The sequence below is a fragment of the Papaver somniferum genome, chromosome 1 (assembly GCF_003573695.1).
Source record: "Papaver somniferum cultivar HN1 chromosome 1, ASM357369v1, whole genome shotgun sequence".
In the NCBI taxonomy this organism is placed as follows: Eukaryota; Viridiplantae; Streptophyta; class Magnoliopsida; order Ranunculales; family Papaveraceae; genus Papaver; species Papaver somniferum.
The window spans coordinates 248,264,451-248,285,605 of NC_039358.1; the positions used below are offsets into that span (position 1 = coordinate 248,264,451).

Here is a 21,155-nt window from a genome sequence, read left to right on the forward strand (position 1 = left end):
ACAGAAATCGCAATTTATAAAAATTTTAGAGGCAAAAATAATGACTTTCAGAGAGGAAGAATTTGGTCTCCTAAAATCCTTTAGGAGGCAAAAGAATTGGTCACTAATATAATACTTGGGACGAAATAGTTAGTCTCCCAAATTTGATAAATTTGTCTCCTAAAATTCTTTCTAAGGCAAAAGAATTGGTCACTAATAAAATACTTAGGGACGAAATAGTTAGCCTCCGATATTTGATTTTCAGGGGCTTTTAATTTTGTCTCTCATAAAATAAATTAGGGACAAGTTTTTCGGTCTCAAATTATTATTATTAAAGACAAATTAAATAGACACAAAAGTTTTGTTTTTAAGATAAAATTTTTTTTGTTTCAAATACTAATCATAAAGACAAATTAGGTTGTCGCTGAATTCATGTTTTTGCGACAAAAATATTGCTCGCTAACAAAGGATTTTTGGTGTCGATTTTTTTCGTCATTGAAATAATTTTCACAGATAATTTTTTTTTGTTGGCGAAAGACATTTTTATTGTCGATAATTTTTTAGTTGTTAATTCTTTTTTTTCATGACCGTTTGTAATTTTATCGCGATATACTTTCCCAGACGGGGTATTTGAGACAACTTTGTGACAAAAGAAAATTTTTTTTAGAAAATATTTCAAGACAAAAAAAGGGATTCCCTGACCAATTTTTTTGACACTAAACCACCATTTTCTTGTAGTGTACCACATGATCTACCACAACGAGATGATCTTCCCTGCACACCGTGATATTGATTATCATGGAATCCTTCTGCTCAACACCAATAATTTACTCCAGCACCACCAAGATGATCTTCTCCTTAACAAGATGTCTTACCAACATCTCCATATGAATACTCCATAACGACATATCTTCCAACATCGATCAGTATCCAATAAGCACCATAATGATGTACTCCTTCCACCATTAGGTATTTCACATAACCACCCGTTGGAAAGACATTATTTAAAACAAAATTTTATTTTCATTTATTATTTTATTTAAATTATTTTTTAATAGTCATAATTATCTTCATTAAAGAAATTTATTATATTATTAATTGTTTGACCATTTTATTTAGGGGAAGTTAATTTGGTTAATTTTATGGTAGTTAAGTATCATTAATAATAGAAACTTGAGTACAAAATCAGAGTTTTGGTTGGGAAATAAGTAGAGAGTTTTTCTTTTAATGTTTTTGGAGTTTAAATGGAAAATAAGAACTTTTGAGAGAAAGAAAACTAGTGCGTGATCATCACTTGTTTTCTAGAAGTTTAATTTTGAGCAAAAATAGAAGTGTACGAGTATCACATACTCTCAAGTGCAAGAGTGATTGTGAAAGAGAATTTACTCAGCTGTTTTATCCTGGGGACGGTGCGACATGGAAAAATTGTTTGCACAATTTTGGGCAGAACCGCGAAACGTCTTAAAGAGAGCGACCTGGTCGTGACTCATCCATAACATTATTTGTTTAGTTTCTTTTCTTTGTGATTGTTTTGCAGGAGGATTTCGGCAATTTGTTCCAACAATTTTAAGACGATTTCTTCTGCCATAGAGATCAATCGAGAAACTACTGCTGAATCACGATAAGTATCATTGTTTAATTTTGTATGTTGAATAATGATGGTATAATTATTCATTAACTATTTAACATGATGCTTGGATTTTAGGTTTCTTGATAACTAAAATTTAAGATGTCTATCCCTATTAAACCATAGTTGTAACATGTTATAGAGTTTTAGGTAGATCTCTTAAAGGAAAATGGATTTGGTCTTGAAATTTATACTGTATATAATATATATAATTTTTGTATTCCGAAAAGTATTTTTAAGGTATTTTACAAAAATGTATAACGTGGATGAAAAATTATGAAGAACATAAAATTAGCTCTGCTTGAAATCATTTGTTCTGATTTCTGCGTTAATATTTTGAATTTGTGTAACATGAAACTTGTAGATCAGAAATTTATCTTCAAAACCTATTTTTAATTTTCCATTGGGATTTTTGGTTTGAGAGATGTGGTGAATTAAAAACCGTAGTGTGTGCCTGTCCAAAAATATGAGATGTGATGCTTGAGATCAGAGATTAGAGATGTAAGAAATTACATTAAAAATCATGTTTTGATTTTAATAATTCATATTATCTATCTAGTAATGAAAAATAATATTTTTGTTAGCAATCAAACTAATGCACCACATATGTCTGATAATATGCTTGATAGAAAGTTATAAGTATATGATGTTATAAATATAGAACTTTGAATCTTTGTTCAAACTAAAGAGAAACTTGGAATACTAATATTTTGAAAGATTTTTAAGTAATTTTATAAGTGCATACCTTGCTTATTTTGGGTTTCAAGTTCTCACATTTAAATGATTGTGATAGGTGATAACTTCACTTAGTTGAGAAAGTTTTTTTTTCCCAATGAAAATTAAAATTGCGAGTAAATACTGGAGATTAATCGATGTATGTGAAAAGACGAGGGTACCCAAATATACCTCAATCTAAAACTTTTCCACCTATTAGTCCTTTCTCCGAAAGTGATTGTCTATGGACTGAGTCGAAACAATACAACTAATCGGTTCACACTTCGTGTGGTCGTCAATGGATACGAGATCGAGTCAATACAACAACGAAGTATGTTTATTTGATAGTAGTTTCGGACTTAACCAAACTCTATAGGATTGTTTATCAAGTAAAATAGGAATTAACGTTTGTGTAATTTACTTTAAATTATAATAAGCATAATTATAATTGCGGAAAATAAAAGTAAATGACACAACAAGATTTTGTTAAAGAGGAAACCGCAAATGCAGAAAACCCCCGGGACCTAGTCCAGAATTGAATACTCTCAGAATTAAGTCGCTATACAAAATCATACCAACTTCTTATAGTTGAGACCAAGCAACTAAACCTATAGTTAACCTAGTTCCCTCAGTATTCCTACGCCTCCAACTTATATAATTCCTTTGGTTCGTATTCCAAATAGTAAAGGAAAAACAAATTTGTTTGCTAATAACTCTTTTCAAACAAAGAGATATGAGTTTGACAAAAGGCTCTTCCTTTTATCCAATAAACTCCTTTGTTGGGTCCTTAAATCAATTCTCTTAACAACTATCAAAGTAATTTTTTAGACTATGCAATCAATACTATTAATCACAAACAAGTGTATTGATGCCGATCTACTCAACTAATCACAAAGTAATTTTTTAAACGTAAGAGTGTACAAGGAGAGTTGTTCTATAGAAAGGAACAATTGAACAGGTAAATGAGTAAATAAGCTAACCCTAATGCAGTGAAAGTAAAACACATAAAAGTAACTTGGAATTTAACACGACACTCCAGATACACCAACGGGGTAAAACGACTTGAACTGCTTCCTCTAACACTCTCCCCTCAATCTGATGTATGATGAGAGCAATTCATCAGTTAACAAGCAAGATTGAAAAATGTAGTAATTGGGAGACTCTTGGTAAAAAAATCATCCAATGGATGAGATGAAGGTACAAACTTCACTACCATCGTACCATCATTCATCAAGTCCCTTACAAAGTGATAATCCACCTGAATATGTTAAGAACTGAGCATCCATGTTGTCGCAGCAGATATAAAGAGGTTTGGTAGGAGTAATGTGCAATTCTTCAAGTAAGTAAGACAAACACATCACCTCAACATCTAACACACTTAATGCTTCATAAACATCTTGTGTTGAGCTTATATAGACATTTGGCTGCTTCTTGGAGGACCTGGAGACCAAAGAATGTCCCAAAAATACACAATAGCCAAAAGTAGATCGTCTGATATCAGGGAAACCATACCAATAAGAATCTGAGTAAGATGTAATTGTGCTTACATATCCAGTTTGAATGATGATGCCTGAACCAAAAGCCATGAGTTTGAGTTCCTACCAAGCAGAGTAGTCTCGACCGCTTGGTTTAATCCTGACCGGTCGGTCAAGAGCGGACCGCCAGAAGTGTAAACTCGGTCAGCCAAAACATGTCATCCAACGGTTATCAATTCATCATCCTATAAATAAAATATCCAATTTCATTTCAACTAACACCATTCCTTCAATCTTCATTCATTCACTCCACAAATCCAATATGTCAGTGCGAGGTCGTAGACTTAACATAGCTTAAGATAAATCCATTTGCAGGAATTATGTTCTTGTTACACAAGATATGGTCAATGTTGCACAAGAACAATAACTTACTGTAGGTAGGAACATATTTTAGAGATTTCAAGAAGAAACGTTGAACCTCAATAATCGAGATGCAAATTCTTTGTGTCATCGCTTAAGAATAATCAGCAAGGATGCGATCTTTTTTGTTGTTGTGCTTATTGAAGGCAATCGAAACCAAGTAAATGGTCAAGAATTTGATGTGGGGAAAATGTGTCAGATTGAATGACGCAACAAAGTGGGAAAATATTTTCAATTCGATAATTGTTATCATATCTTGAGGGTGTTTCCCAAATATAATGCATGTAATCAAGATTAACATTTGTATGATGCATTTAATCAAGATTTAAAGTTTAGTTTTAAGATATTATTAATATAAACTAGTACATCTTTCATTAAGTTTCATAATCTAATTTTCGAATTTTAATTCACATTAATCTTTAAAATAAGATATAAACTAGATGTGACTTCCAATAACTAAAGAGTTTAAAAATAAAAATTTGGGACAATGTTCTTTATCTTGCTATCTTCTTCATTTCACCAAATTTCCAATCAATGCGCTCACGAATGGAGTCTTCTTTGTTTATCTTCTTCTTTTCCTTCAAATTTTCCTTGCCTTGAACTTTTCTTTGTCTTTTCTTAGTTGGAGGTCTGATTTGGTTAAAATCCAAAACTTGTAGCCTTCTTTGATTTTTACATATTTCTTTGCAAGCGTCACATATCTTAATAATAGCGGATTCAAGCACCACTCAGGAAAAATCAAGTTGGGTAGCCAAGTCAAGTTGGGATTCAAACTTTGTCATTTTGTAAGAACAAATAGAAAGTTTTTGTGTATCCAATTTTTATGTAAATTTTGTGTTTGAATGTCATATTTGTATGGCGATGGAGATTGAGGTTTAAAGTCTACTGAATTGTCGAGACTCGATCGGTTACCTCTTTTCCCATAGTGACGCGACCAGTTCTATTGCCAGGCCAGCTGGCATGTCAAATGAGTGGGTTAGCCACCCTTATAGGAACCGACCTAAGAAACTAACACCAACCAACACTACGGACACACACCATCAAGTTACAAGTAAGTATATCCAAAGAGACACCATTGGATTTACAACGTTAAGCACAGTTTAACATGGTGATCTCGACAAGTTATGATTGGGTAAAAGTCAACAATGGATATTTGTACAGAAATTACCCGTCTATGATAAAATTGATTTCAAAATGAAAGCACAATTGGGAGATACTTAAGAAAGTAAGAAAAGAAAAAAAAGGTATGAAGTAATTTATGTTCCCCTTAACCAAGTAATTTTTATTATGACTAAATTACCAAGTATCCCCGAATTTCGTTTTGAATTCAACATATAAACAATGTCGATTAAGACGGTTGGTATTGGTTTCATCAGCAAATCAACAGCAAATCAACATACTGAAGGGGATACCAATGACTTGTGGTGGGTTTGGATGTAGAATTTTAAAGGTGAAAATTATGGGTCGAGGGGATTTGGAAGGATTACGTTTCCCTATGTACGTTTGGTTGCGTTAATCCTTGGAATCACGTTTTCTACGGGATTCAGTTTTCCAGCAAATCCTCCATATGGAGTCTCACCCCTCCCCTAACTGGGAAACTTATCAAGGGATTTATGGACCCACTTTTTTTTAACTATAAATCTCATATATAACAATTTTAAGATTTAAGGGTAATGCCAAACGATACAAAGACTTTAAAACAAGAAACTCTATAAATCCTAAGAATTTTAATTGAGTTACAAACACACAAAAAATTTACATGAATTCCAGAATTTGTAATCCCATGGAATTATATATTCATAGAAACGATGAAATCTGCAAACAAACTCACCATTGTTTTTTTTAAGATTTTATTAGGATAATTGGAAAAAATATACCCTTAACCAGAATCTAGTTCCATAATAACCGAAAATATCCCCCAATTTATAATGGTATCCTCCAATCGTGGGTTGAAATACATATAAAAAGTTGAAAATAACAATGTAGAAAACAAAGAAAATTATATTGTTTAACTAGCTGAATTTGGTAGTGCTACATTCGTAGGCTAAGTCCTATGGTCTTCTAATCTAGCAGTCCACGTCAGCTAGGGAAACCTCCTAAGTCCTATGGTCTAGCTAATCTAGCAGCTAAACGCTAAATAGTTCAGCGTTGAACGCTGGATAGATCAGCGCTCAGGTGAACGCCGTACCGAATAGCATTTGACTCAGTCAACTATCTTTGACAGCGCCGAACCATTCAGCGCCTGAAAATCGGGTTATCCTCCTCGCAGAAACCCCTCTCCCTCAGTTCTTCCCCATTTCATTTGTTTCTCAAACACACCCGAAAATGCATGTTCAATATCAATGATTCTAGAAATTTGCTTCTCAAATCCTTCTGTGGGTTTGTTCTCCATCGAATTCTTGATCGTTTGAGAGTGTTTTTATTCAATTCCGTCCAGGAAATTGATTGAGGTAAGGATTTAGAATTTTAGGTTTTTCTTTTTTGATTTTTGATTATGATAAAAATTTGATGAAATTGATGATTGATAGTTGATACAATGCATGATTTAGATGATATGTTTACATAATTTAAATGATATGTGATTGAAATTGATTTTTAGAATTTTTAGGGTTTAATTTGATTATTTGTGATGAACACAAAATGAAATTTTCATTTTTGTGATGAAAATGAATATGATTAGTTTGTAGGTAAAATTTATAGGTAAATTTGTATGATAATTTGATTATTTGTATGATGAAAATGAATGATAATAAATGATTTTTGATAATTTGTATGATAATTTAGTTTGTATGATTGATAAATTTTTTCATGTTTGTTATTAATTGTAGTATGAATATTGATGAATTGCTAGGTCGGTTGGATGATAGACATGTATGTCCAGATGTTATGAAAGGCCCTCGCAAACTAAGCTTTATAGGTAGTTTGAAGGATATTGAAGTGTATTACAATATTGTAGTGAAAGATAATCCGGTAGCAAAACGATATTGTAACAACTATGGGTTTTCTTCTGTTTTTGAGTTTGATTTCGCCAATGGGGATAGAGGCTTAGTTGAATCCATAGATGAGAGATGGTGGTTAAAAAAATAAGAGCTTTCATTTTCCGGAGTTTGAAATTGGCCTCCTTCCTTTAGATTGGTACATGTTAACGGGAATTCCCACTGGTGACCCTAGTAAACGACCAGTAGTTATGACGTCGTTGGGTAGTGATCTAACATATCTTGCTCTAGATGATTTTTTTTTTTGGATATCAAGAATAATGGTGCATGAGATTCTAAGAAAAATTCATTATCCTCAGTCTTGAAAGAGTACATTGAAAGTAGAAAATACCAGGATAATACTGGGTGTGCAGAGACATTGACACGAGCATTCTTTATGTGGTGTTTTGGTCATTTTCTTCTAGCGCATTCTATTAGAAGAATAGATAAACGTTGGGTTCTGTTGTTGGCTAACTTAGATAGATAGAGTTGGGGAGTATGATTCAGGTCTAGCTTCGTTAGGTAATACCTATAAATATCTCGACGATTGGTCAACCAAGGGTACGAATTTAGTTGGCATGGTTATGGTACTTGAGTATTGGTACTATTACTACTTCCGCAACATACAACCCTTGCTTTGTCAGACACCTGGAGGATATTATGATGTTTTCCAAAGATTTGTCTCTTCAATAAGATTAGGATTGCATCAAGGAGTCCGAAAGGGTACTATGAAACACTCAGTCAAAAACGCAAGAATAGAAATTGACACTAGATTAAATGAATCGTGTATTTGTCAACCATGGGAAGATAGTGAGTATTCTGTGGGAGAACAATATGAAAACGCACTAAAGGTATCCAAAAAGAGAGTTCTATTTTTTGACCTGGAAAAACACACAAGAGTTAGTTGTTACTTGGAAGAGAGATTCCAGAGGCAGATTGCAGGTGAGATTGTATAGTCCCAACGAATCCTCCAAATTTGGAATCAATGGAAGACGGAGAGATTGTAGAGGTCACCGACTATTATGCAGTCTCTAAGGATCAATATAACACTTGGTGGAAGAAAAAGAGTGTTGGACCTTATGTCACTGAGTCACACCATGCACAGAACGTCGATGAGATAGCATTGGGTAGCTCAGTTGTTCCTCGCCGTCTGTTTCCTAGTCAGCCGCCTCCTGACATTATGTCGCAGACATATACCTATGACACACATAATGAGCCCCCATCACAACTGCCGGAGACATATTTCAGTTTACCATTTCCCAATGAAGCCGGCATAGCATGCCAATTACAAGTTCCAATGGTTCCTTTTCCGTATAACTTTTGGGAGATGAATTTGACAGTGGTAAGTACATTTACATTTTGTACTCATTTTCATTTTAAGTTTCTTGACTATTCGACTAAATTCTCTAATTTATAAACTTGTAGGATGATTACATTAGGTTTATGGAAAAATCATGTTCATTCCATCTTGGAGCTCGTCAACTCTTATTGGACGAGACATACAAAATGGCTACAACTTCATGTTCATCATCTGGAAGATCTACATCTTCTTCAGTACCATCTATCCAATCACAAGACCTCACATTAGGTGGTACATATGAATGGGCTACAGGTCAAAAATTTTACACTCCTACGGTCGAAGATGGAGCTACTACATCACAATATAAACAACAAGGAAATGAATTGACCGATGCGTTGTTGGAGGAAAGCGAGCCTAACATTGTATATGATAATCAGTTCAACCAACAACAACCCCATAATTTCTTTGACCTGAATTAAATTACTTTTAGTAGTGTTTATGAAAACATATGGAATGTTATTTTTTTTATGGAGTGTTATACTTTTAATTACTATTTATTTTATGGCGTGTTTTTAAGTTTTTTTATGGCGTATTTTTTGTGGCGTGTTTTAAGTTGTTTTTTTTATTTTTTATGCGGTGTTGTAAAAGCTTTATGTTTCGTTGTATTAGGTACATTATGTAGGGAGCTTTGAGAAGAATTTTGTTCAATCTTCCGGATGATGAAGATGATTTTGAAACGAATGTTCTAGAAGTCGCTACAATTTTGGAGTCACAGAGGAGGCAAGGAATACATCAACCCATCTCGAATGAAGTCAAGACCCGTCAAAAAGTGCACAGAAAACGTGTAGATGCCGATGCTCGTATGATGCAACAACACTTTAATTTTAATTGTATGTATGGGACAAATAAGTTCAAAGGTCGGTTTGCTTTGCCTCGTCCCCTTTTTCTTAGAATCTTAGAGCAAGTTTGTGATTATGACCATGATTTTCGCCAAAAAGTAGATGCTTGCGGTATTCTTGGTCATACTCCATATATGAAAATGGTTGTCATCATGAAATATTTTTCCAAAGTTGTTGCGCCCGACTCCTCAGATGATTACACACAAATGGAAGCAACAACTATCTACTATTATGCTATGAAGTTTGCGGATGCAATTATTTGGATTTATAATGGTCGATACATGCGTCAGCCTACCGCTCAAGATACAGAAAGAATTTTGGCAGAGAATGAAGCTCGGGGATTTCCTTGGATGCTTGATAGTGTCGATTGTTTTCGCTGGGCATGGAGAGCATGTCCAATGGATCAAGCAGGATCCCACTGCGGCTATAAGTCATATACCTCGGTTGTTTTGTAGGCGGTAGCTACATATGATATATGGATCTGGCATTCCTATTTTGGGTTGGGTGGGGAAGAACAATGATCTTAATGTCTTGCATGATTTGGGTTTGTTCGATAGACAACTTAATGGTGTAACACCTCCTTTTAATTATCAAATAAATTGAAGGAATTGCGACAAGGGGTATTACCTAGGAGATGGTGTATATCATATGTATGGTTGTATCGTGCAAGCCAAGCAACCATACATAGAACGCAAACAATAGAGAATCTCTTTTCACCTATTGTTTGCGTTCAAACAATAGAGAATCTCTTTTCAATCGATACCAAGAAGCCAAAAGGAAGGACATAGAACGTGCATTTGGTGGTCTAAAAGGTAAGTTTGGCATTATATTGAAACCTTGTCGTTATTATAAAAAATCGGACATGAACGCAATTATGATGGGGTGGTTGATTATGCACAACATGTGTGTTGAGTTGGAATATCGCAATGATGATTGGGGGAGGATCACGGGAGATGAACCTCAACCGCCAATTCAAGGAAACGTAAGGCTAGCTCCTCATATATTGTACAACCCTACAATTTGGGCGGCACTTCGCTTGGAACTAACTACACACATTTGGAACCGACATGGAGAAGGTTTGAGAGATGGTGATATTCCGAACATGCTAATTGATGATGCCTTGCCGGAAGTTCATGAGGGTACAACCGACGTTGACACGGATGAAGACCAATATGACCCTCAAGGAGATGGAGCATTTTATGAGAATGGAGAGTAAATTTCAAGCATTTTATAAGAATCAAGCACGTTTTTGTTAATAAGTAGACATTTTAATTAGTTCTTGTAAACTCCATAATACTCTTTTTTTTCACTTAAGTGCTTTTACATTTACATTACATATTTAACTAGAACTTTATAATACTTCCTCATGCATATACTTCATTCAAATCAACTTCGAGCTCCACCAAATATCTCCAAAGCAGTGATATGAATGAATGGTATTCCATGATCCGTTTTGTATAAATTCAAAGCATCTTCATGATTACCATTTGACCTCCTTAATGAAATCTGAAAACGCTTGCAATTACACTTGATGCTTGCTAACCGAATGTGTAGTTGTTTTTTGCATCTTCCATTAGCATTACCATTGATTCTCACAAATTCTTCAAAAACTTGTTCTCAAAAGGTATTAGTTCTTAGAGACTCGTCGAAGGGATTTGGGTTTTTAATGTTGCAAAAAATTCTCACCAAATCATTGTCTTTGGCAATTGAGAATGCAACCATGCTTGAATTTTGAATTGAGAATTTAGGAGAAGAAAAAGAGAGTGAAACTTCACAAGTTTGGGGTGGGGATTTTGAGTTCATGTGTTGAGTTTATATATCGGGAAGAAGAGAATGGTGCAGCGCCCAAGCGTTGAACCAAATAGCGCTTTGCCTAACAGCCGCAAGATCAAAAACTAGCCGTTATTTTCAACGGTAGGGAAGGCAGTGTTGTTTGGTTCAGCGCTTGGGCGCTGCACCATTTAGCGCTGAACAATCTCAGCCATCAAATAAAATATGACCGTTGAATCTCAACGGTTCTTATTGAAACCTCAACAATTATATTTTCAGGCCACCCTATAAATAGATAACTACTTCTCCTTCATCCCTCACACCAAAATCAATTTATTATCATCTTCATTGATTTTCTTCTTCTTCTTCACATAATTTTTCTCATACAAGATTATGGCACACTTTACTACAAAATAAGATGAGGCCTTAATTTATGGTTGGGTTATAGAAAGCAACGATCCGATTCATGTAAAAGATAAAAACAGGTGCAACATTTTGGAGTAAGATTATTGAAGAGTACAATAAAAGAAAAGGCTCTGATGGTACCGAAGGGAGAAGATTTGTTTCACATGTTAGGCCCTACTTCCGAAACAAACCTACGGGGTTGAATGAACATGATTATGTAAGTACTTGAATTTTTTGTTGATATTTTTTTTCCCATTTTGATCTATTTCTTTCTCTAAATTTTTCCTTTCATTCTTTGTCTAATACATTTTTTTTCCAGCATCGTCTTGGACAAAAAAAATTATGAAGCGGAGATTAAAAAACCTTGGAGGCACGAATCGGTTTTCCAGATCTTGAAGACCTATCAACCCGATTACAACTCAGTGGTGAATAATGATAATTGAGATGGTCCTTCCACTCAACCTACTCAACAGACTCAAGCTACTCAAGAAAATGAAGCTGAAAATATGGATGAAGATTTGGATATTATAGCAAGGTTTGCTAGATCCTCATCTACTCATAATTCTGAAAGCGCGGACATATCTCATAGAAGATGTTATTTCGAATAAACAGATGACGTTAGAAGTGGAGGGAGAGATCAAGCAAAGAAGAGGGATCGTGAGGATAAAGCATCGCAGAAAGCAGATTAGAAAATGGATAAACTCGTCGAACTTCTTGAAAACGCACAAGCACAAAGAGTTGCAAAGTATGAAACAAAAGAAGAGTACCCGAAGAACAACATGGAAAGCTCTTCAATCTTGGCACAAACACTACACCATATTAAGGATTTTGTTATCTAATAAATCCATCACTTAAAATATTTATTATGGATTATAAATGTGTAAAATATGTTGTTATAATTAGTGTTACAGTTTTAATGTGACAACTAATATCCATTACAGAAAATAATTAATATATAATTAGTATTATAACATAAATCCTTCACAATAAGTTTGTTATGGTTTAAATAAAAATAATATATTATGTTTATCATTAACTTTCTAAAGGTTGTAACTGTCAATAAAATATTTTGTTACAGTTTTAACTGACCATCAAGAAGATGACACGTGTCTTTTTTAGTTATGGTTGTAATTGTCATGAATCTTAGTGATGTAATTTGACTGACCATTAAAATTATGACACGTGGCTTTTTTTTAATCATGGTTGTTATTGTCGTAGAGTGTTTTGTAACGATTTCAACAAAATTTAACTGGCTCGTAAGAAAATGACATGTGTCTTTTTTTGTTACAAATTTACTCACACACATCTGAGGTCACAAAATACAGCACCCGCAAATAAAAAAAAATGGATTTCAGGTGGCCCAAAGCTGCATATACGGTGCAAATTTAGGTCATCCTGATCCAACGATTAATAATCAAAGCATTTCATGATCCAACTCACAACAAAACCAAAAGTTTATTACTATTCAGTATATCATTGTTATACTCTATTTTGCAATCTTCTATCTCTTTGTGTTGTCGCCAACATGATTATTATAATTTGTCCTTATTATTGTAAGCTTTCTTATACGATCAATCCAATATTTCCCTTTGAAGCAGTAGCTGGAGCACCATCTTAAGCAGCAGCGGCGACAACAAGAGCAGCTGCAACTACAAATTTGCTTGGATCCTGCAAAAAAAAAAAAAAATCTCAAACGTTAAAATATGTTGCAAACAAATGGATCACGAGGGCACAAAGATATAAAGAATAACCTATTATTAAACTATCATCAAGTATTCTATCACTTTATCAGCATAAGAGAAGGAGTATTCAGTGGCAACAGTGACTGAAAGAATATTCCTATATCCATTGAAAAACATGTAAGGTACAACAGCAAGAGTAGGATACGAGAGATTCAATGAGAGTGAAACAACCATCGATCCGCATAGAATTTCTCAACTAGATCATCATCAGTAAGGTCAAGCACCTCTGGGTTAAAGACTGCACCATTATCATACACCGAAAGCACAACGAGACATTAAGAAAATGGAATTATTCCTAGCTTTAATAGCAAAGCAGCTTCAGAAGAACCCACTTTGCCTCCTTTCTTGAGAAGCTCAACTGGGATTATAATTTCAACTGTACCCTTGTTAATCTTTGTTGGTATGTTGAGAACCTAAAACAGTGAAGTTACTTAACCAATAATACATAGTAATAAAAACTGAAACAACAGTACACAACATCAACACTAACCTTAAAGAACATCAAAAACACAACAACAATAATTGCAGAAAATGTGAGTATAAGCCACAAAAATCTGGCAACTGCCCAGAAAAATTAGTTGTCAAATTCTTTTTGTACTTGGTGAAGGCAACTACTTCCTAGCTGTCTACTTTAGGAACAGGTAAATGCAAATAATCTGCTTTAATCAGTTTTAATTAATAAATAATTACACCAAAACTAACTAAAAATTAAAAAAAAAAAAAACTTCATGAGAATTAGTTGTTTGATAGGCCTACCATTTCTGTAATAAAGTGTCAAATAAGATAACGTGGAAGCAACATAAGCTTCTGAGTTTATGTATACAATTATATAATAATTTAATAAACATAATAGAGTGTATATGGAGGTAGTACCATCATAGTTTTATACGAAGTAACAAATGCAAGGGCATTAAAGAGCTCAGAATAAATTTAGGACTCACCTCGAGCGTTGATGGATTCACTCGCTTAAGACTTAATTCCTCGGAACTGGGAACCTTGAATGCAGGTGCCTTTACTTCTGGGCCCTTCCTCAACAGCCCATGCTGACCTAAAGCAAGTACACTTCTCAGTAATTGGGTTTTAGTCTATTGAGACAGATCCCACCAATCGCACTTCGCCCAGGAATCAACAAAGACATCATTTGAAATTCTGATTTCATGCATAATGAAGGTGGAAGATTATACATCACCAAGATCACTGGACAAGAACTCCAATTCAAACTCTGCGCACCATTAGGATTGAGTCCATCGGTTGAATACCAAACCATACATTTCTTCCCTCCGCTGCAAACTCTGGAAATTTCTTTCTCACTGTAGCCCACTGAGGTGAATCAATCGGATGGCGCATGAAAACGTTGGAAACTTATGCTTTATGATGCCAATACATTTTATCCGATATCCAAGGTGTATTTTAAAATCTCTTCAGTCTTTCTCCAACAGGAAAGTGCCTCATTACGAGGCAAGGTTCTTTCTTCAATTTCGGCCCAAATTTCCGTTCTTTAACCTTATATCTTGAAGTGTCACATACCGGACATCTCGTTGCATTTTCATGCTCTTTATAATACAGAATACAATGATTCAGGAACGCATGAATAGACTTACATTTCATTCCAAGATATGTAACCATTGACTTAATCTCTGAATATTTACTAGTCAATGTGTTTGCCTTTGGTAGCCACCCTTTTATCATTGTCAACAGACTGTTCACACAATTATTGAAAATTCCAAATTGTTTCTTTATATTAAGCAACTCAATAATTGCAGAGAGTGTGCTGACCTCACCTTCACAAGTAGGATACAATTTCGGTTTGGCTAATTTTTTGTACTTATCGTGTCGCTTCTGCATATCTGGTTCAAGCTCAAACGATTCTTCATTACTAGTATATGTCTCATCATCATCATCCATACGAACGTCACTATCAACTTCAAATCCAGCATCAATAAACACACTCAAATCTAGAAATACATCTTCTCTGACTTGCTCCTTAGCCACATTTTCCGGTGGATTTCTCATTACAATATGAACCGGCTAATGCTCACCATACAAGACCGAAGTCACATACGTTTGGTCAATATCGTTCTCGTATAAATGTTGCTCCACTATCCCAATACTCAAAAGATGCCTATTTTCACATTTACACATGGGCAGGCACAATTTGTTTTCCAAAAACCATTTGTAGATGCATACTGAATGAAAAACTTCACCCCATCTCTATATACTTTACCAAACCTATCTGATTGAAACATCCAAGATTTATCCACTTCTCCCGACATTCTGAAAGTTAAAAACAAGCAAATACATCTTTATACCATGAAATAAATAACCCATTACAACATACAAACAGGTGCATGGAAAGTAAAAAACATAAGAACTAACTGGTCATGAGTATCGTATAAGATGCAAAACAAAACTTACAAGCCATCTGTGCATCTCAAAGAAAACTAGGATAAGTCAGTCAGGAGTAACATGTATGTCTACCAATTCCCTAACCACTAATTATGTATATACATGCCAAATAGATTAAAAAAATTAATAAGGTTTAACATACCTAATACTAATACTACACAAAACGAGGTTTGTCATTGCTAGAGCTAGTTGGGCTTCAGAGTTTGTCGCGTCAGTTGCTTGGACACATCATTTCACGGCCAGGGGAAAAATCAAGAACGGTTTTTTGGCGACTACTCCCTTTTTGGTGGGGGACTATTTCGGGTGGATAATGGAAGTAAACTTGGGTGACCCCTTATCCTAATTTTTTGTTAATACCAAAAAGAAACCTTGGTAATCAAATTAGTGTTAGTGTAATGGTTTCTTAGTGTTAGTGTAATAATTAGTTCGTGATTAGTGAGTTAATAATATGATAGGTTTATTAGAATCAGAATTAATGAGAGAAAGAACAAGAAGAAGAAGATGAAAAAAAAAGAGGGGTGAACCCAAAAAATCTTATTTTGAGTTTTGTAAATATGATTTGAGTGATTCATGTGATGATAGCTCCTCATCCGAATCAAAACCTCCTACACCTCCTAATGTATTTGTCAATCTTCATAAAGATTGGATATGAGTTATTTTTTAGATGATGAATGCATGCTTCCCCAAACTCAATGTGACGAACCAAATGATGGATTTTATCAACCACAACCAGAAGATGAAGTTATGGGTACTCATGTATGGCTCAAATTTATTTAATGTAGCTTGAATTGTGAAAACAATGGGCGAAATCGAAAATTTCAAGAAGAAATTTCGGCTAGGTCAAAGTGGTTCAGTTACCTAACCTGCTTTGCGACGTAACCGAACTGTTTTGTAGGTACAATTTGGTTACTTAATTCAGGAGACGCAGGTAACCGAATGATAGGTGCCAAATATTGCATTATTTATCATCATTTTATTGGCACTTATCCCTTTTTGCATACCATATTTCCCCTTTTGTAACGAATTCTGTATTTTACTCTCCTCAAGGATAAATATTTTATTTCACTTAATTTTGCATTTTTAGGTAATAAATAAAGATTAGATGAGTTGCGGAGCGGAGCGAAAAGTGCAAAGACACGGAAAAAGCCGAAGGAAACTCTAGCGGAGAAGAAGTGAAGAAATGTGGTATGGAAGACTGAAAGATAAAATGGGCTTGAAAAGAGGAAGAATTTGTTCTTAAATAAGAATTGGGCTCAAGATTATCTAAGCCCAAATCCATTTTCTAATCCCAAACCCATATCCTAAACTCAAATCCAAACCCAAACCCGTTTCTATCCCTTAGCCGTCAGATTGGATCCATTCCATCATCCAACGGTCTCTCCATCAGAGTTCATCGAGATTTGATGTCCCTGTCTAACACTTTAGCACCTAACTCCATCTTGGACCGTTAATTTTGATGTATCCATCATCTAACGGTCGCTTCACATCCATCCCCATCTCGCCGTTGGATTATTCCCTCATCTTTCCATCCAACGCTTATCACTTACCAAACATCAAATGTTGATGAGTCCGTCTAACACTCTAGTCACCGAACCCTATACCCCTAACCAAACAGACCCTTTCTTCCCGTCGACCCAAAACTCATCTTCTTCCCCCGACATCTCATTCCTTCTCTGTCATTTCTCCTCAGTCTGCAACTCCATCATACCCTGCAACTGCTGCTCCTCGAGCTTCACTACACCCCTCTCCGCCTCTACCAAAACCCGTACGCACCTCAGTTTTCTCTCCCTAGCCTAGTCGTTTCCCCAAACCCACATCTCTCTGACCTAGGTGTGGAGTTGATGAAACAACTCGAGCTAGGGTTGTAGTACATCAATTGGAGCAGGAAGAGCATCAGAGGGACATCAATAATCATGGGTCGAGCTCAATTAGAAAATGGGTGAGAGATTTTTGATATTCCCCAAATTCAAATTAGGGTTTTCAATTTTAGGGTTTTGTGAAATTAGGTATTTTTGTAAAGACTATAAATAGGAATAGCTTTGTAATGTTGAAAGTGTTCTTGGGATTAGCCTAGTTCCCCCTAATTGGGTTAATTTTAATTTCACTTTCAAGTTTAATCCATTGCATATTTTTCTCCCTGTTCACTGTTAGTGTTAATGTTTGATTGTTAAATTGTTTTATGTATTGTTAGTATCCTGTTAGTCTTATGTTAATATAAGTTTTGTTTAATTCATCTCTCATGTCCTGTAATTCTCTTGTTTGACTCACATGTTCTTGCTTTGAGTCTTAATGCTTGCCAACCATGAAAGACTCCTAACTGCAACATGTTCTAATTCACCACTAGGGTGAGAAGACCATTGAACCATGTTGGTTAGCCATTTGGGTTAGACCCTGTTGAGCTCAAAACACTTAGGTTAGTGACATTCCAAGGGTTCACTGGCTTGTGATTAGTGGTGCTTTAAACAGACCATTAATGCTAGGAGTTAGTAATAATCTAAGGGATGAACAAACCATATTAGTTAGAGACCTAAACCCTAAATGACCTGTGATTGCCTATGCTTTAATCAGATAGGCAATGCTAGGGGTTAATCCAAGGACTTTAGGTGGTTAACTAGCCATATAACAAGGACTTATCCTAGGCTAACCAGCTAGGTGAAAGAGAATTCTCATCCATCTTCTTACATTTCATTCCTACTGTTCTTCATTCCCATCCATAATTTCTCTCCCTTGTTCTGTTTTAGTTAGCTTTAGGTTCATATACTCTGTTAGCTTGCTCCCACTTTATTGCTGTTCTTTTTCTCACAAAAATCCTGTTCCATTGAATGTTCCATGATTGTTTGCTTTAAATGTTAGTTAGAATTTGAATTTAGTGCTGTTAATGATTGTTGTAGTTAATGATTGTTAGTATTTAAGGTTAGAGTTTAGAATTAATGATAGTGTAGATTTAAATGTTAATGTTAGGTTAGTGTCCTGATTAGGTTAGTTACCTTCTTATTAGTTTTAGGTTAGTCTTAAGTTAGTTACAGCTCTCATGCCTCAGTCCATTCAGCTCCATGTTAGCTTAGGAAGTAGCTAGACAAGCTAGAAAACAACATTTGCTCCCCCTTATCCCTGTGGATCGACCCGTACTTGCACAAATACCACATTCGACACCGTGCACTTGCGGTTATCATTTGTAGGACTTTTCATAGCCTACCACCGAACTCCATTTTAATGGAGTTTTTTTAGAGTTCGGTTATGTATTTCCAGAAAACGTTGTCGAACTATTTATTACAGAGTATACAGATAATAGTTCGGTTTAATCGTGTGCTCTAACCTGTTAGCCGAACTACTATTTTAGGCCACAAACCTAAACTAAGAATATAATTAATACACAAACCACTATAAATAAAACTTAATAGTGCATTTTTGTGATTTCTGAATGAATAGAATGAGTTTTTCAACTAGTGGAAAAAGCAAAATTTGAGTCTACAAAGAGTAGTTCGGCAATATATCTATATTTTGCTAGCTAACCGAACTCAGTGTTCGGTGACCTCCTAAAATTTCTAGGTAACCGAACTAATCTCCTGAACCTGCCATTGTATGTACAGAGAGTAGTTCGGCAACCTGAGATATTTTGATGTCACCGAACTAAAGGTTCGGTGTCCTGGTTAGCTTTCTCAGGTTGCCGAACAAATAGTTCGATGACCTGGTCAAATTTCACAGGTTGCGAAACTTATTGTTCGGTGACCTGGTTAAAAGTTTAGGTCGCCAAACTGTGTTTCGGTTGCCTGGTAATCAATTGTAGGTTTCTGAACTAGATGTTCGGTTTCATGCTTTGAGTTTCTGCCTAGCCGAACTATACTCTGTAGCCTTTTCATTCAAGATAATGTTGCACGCTACTTATGAACCAAATATAAAATTAAAACACAAACCCATTCAATATAAAAGTGTTATACATATCACACTCCCTAACTAATTGTTCAAAACACACCATAACTAAGATGTTTTCTGAAACTACAAGAAAAGAAGGGATTCAACGACCACTACGACGAACTCTTTTACCACGATTGTTGTGTTTAACTCCCTCATCAGTTGGGGATTGAACTCTTTTACCACGAGCGTCGCGGCTTGAACCTTCTCCTTGTTGTCGACCCTTCTTCAATTGCTTAGACCGACTCTCCTCCACCATTCTTTGAGATATAAGTTCCTCCCACTGGCCATGGAGCACGGTTTGTTCCTCTGCCGATATCGACTCTCCACTACGGATTCTAGTAATCCATTTCTTCAACAAGTTCTTACCCTTTTTCACCTGATTCAAATTTTAACCACAAGTAAATATATTTTCTATAATTTGTGATTGAAGAGCTTTCCATGTTCTTCCTTAGATGCTCTTCCTCTCTTTCATATTTGGCCTCTCTTTGTGCTTGTGCGTTTTCAAGAAGTTCGATGAGTTTATCCATTTTTTCATCTGATTTCTGCGATGCTTTAGTCTCACGAGCCTTTTTCTTTGCTTGATCTCTACCTTCACTTCTAACATCATCGGTTTGTTTGAAATAACGTCTTCTCTTTGATATGTCTGAGGTTTCAGAATTATGAGTAGATGAAGTGCCACCAAATCTTGTCATATTTTGCAAATCTTCATCAATATTATCATCTTCATTTTCTTGAGTAGATTGAGTTTGTTGACCAGGTTGAGTGGAAGTACTGATTCCATCATCATTATTCACCGCCGGGTTGTAATCGGGTTGATAAGTCTCCAGTTGCCGGAAGACCGAATCGTACTTCCAAAGTTCTACTGTCGATGCTTCATAATTCTGTTTTCCACGATGATACTGGGGAAAAAATAAAAGGAAAAATTTAGAGAAAGAAAGAAAGAAAACAAAATGGAACAAAGAAAACATTAAAAAAATTTGAGGTACTTACATAATCCTCCTCGGTCATCCCCGTAGGTTTGTTTCGGAAGTAGGGCCTAACAAATGAAATATATTTCCTCGCATCGGTTCTTATTGTGTTGCACTTTGTTTGGAATGCTTTTTTATCTCTTTCGACACCATTGGGACCCTTTCTTTTATTGTACTCTTCAATAATCTTACTCCAAAATATTGCACTTTTTTTTATCTTTTCCATGAATTGGATCGTTGCTTGCTATGACCCAACCATAAATTAGTGTCTCTTCTTCTATTGTGCTAAAGTGTCTCATAATGTTGTATGAACAAAACTATGTGAAGAAGAGGAAGAAAATCAATGAAGAAGATAATCAATTGATGGTGTGAGGGATAAAGGAAAGTAGTCCTCTATTTATAGGGAAGCTTGAAAAAATAGATAATGTGGTTTTAAACGGCTTTTTAATCTGAGTCGTTGAAAATTCAACGGTCATCTTGATCTGATGGCTGAGACTCAAAAGCGCCTCTTGGTTCGGCGTGCGAACGCCGAATGATAGGGCGCTGCATTTCCTGTCGTT

The 21,155-nt window shown here is 35.3% G+C and overlaps 1 pseudogene; it reads right to left on the bottom strand.

Annotated features, from left to right (window-relative positions):
* Positions 1–13,127: 13,127 nt before the first annotated feature.
* On the bottom strand, positions 13,128–15,319 carry LOC113276388 (annotated as a pseudogene).
* Positions 15,320–21,155: the final 5,836 nt, after the last annotated feature.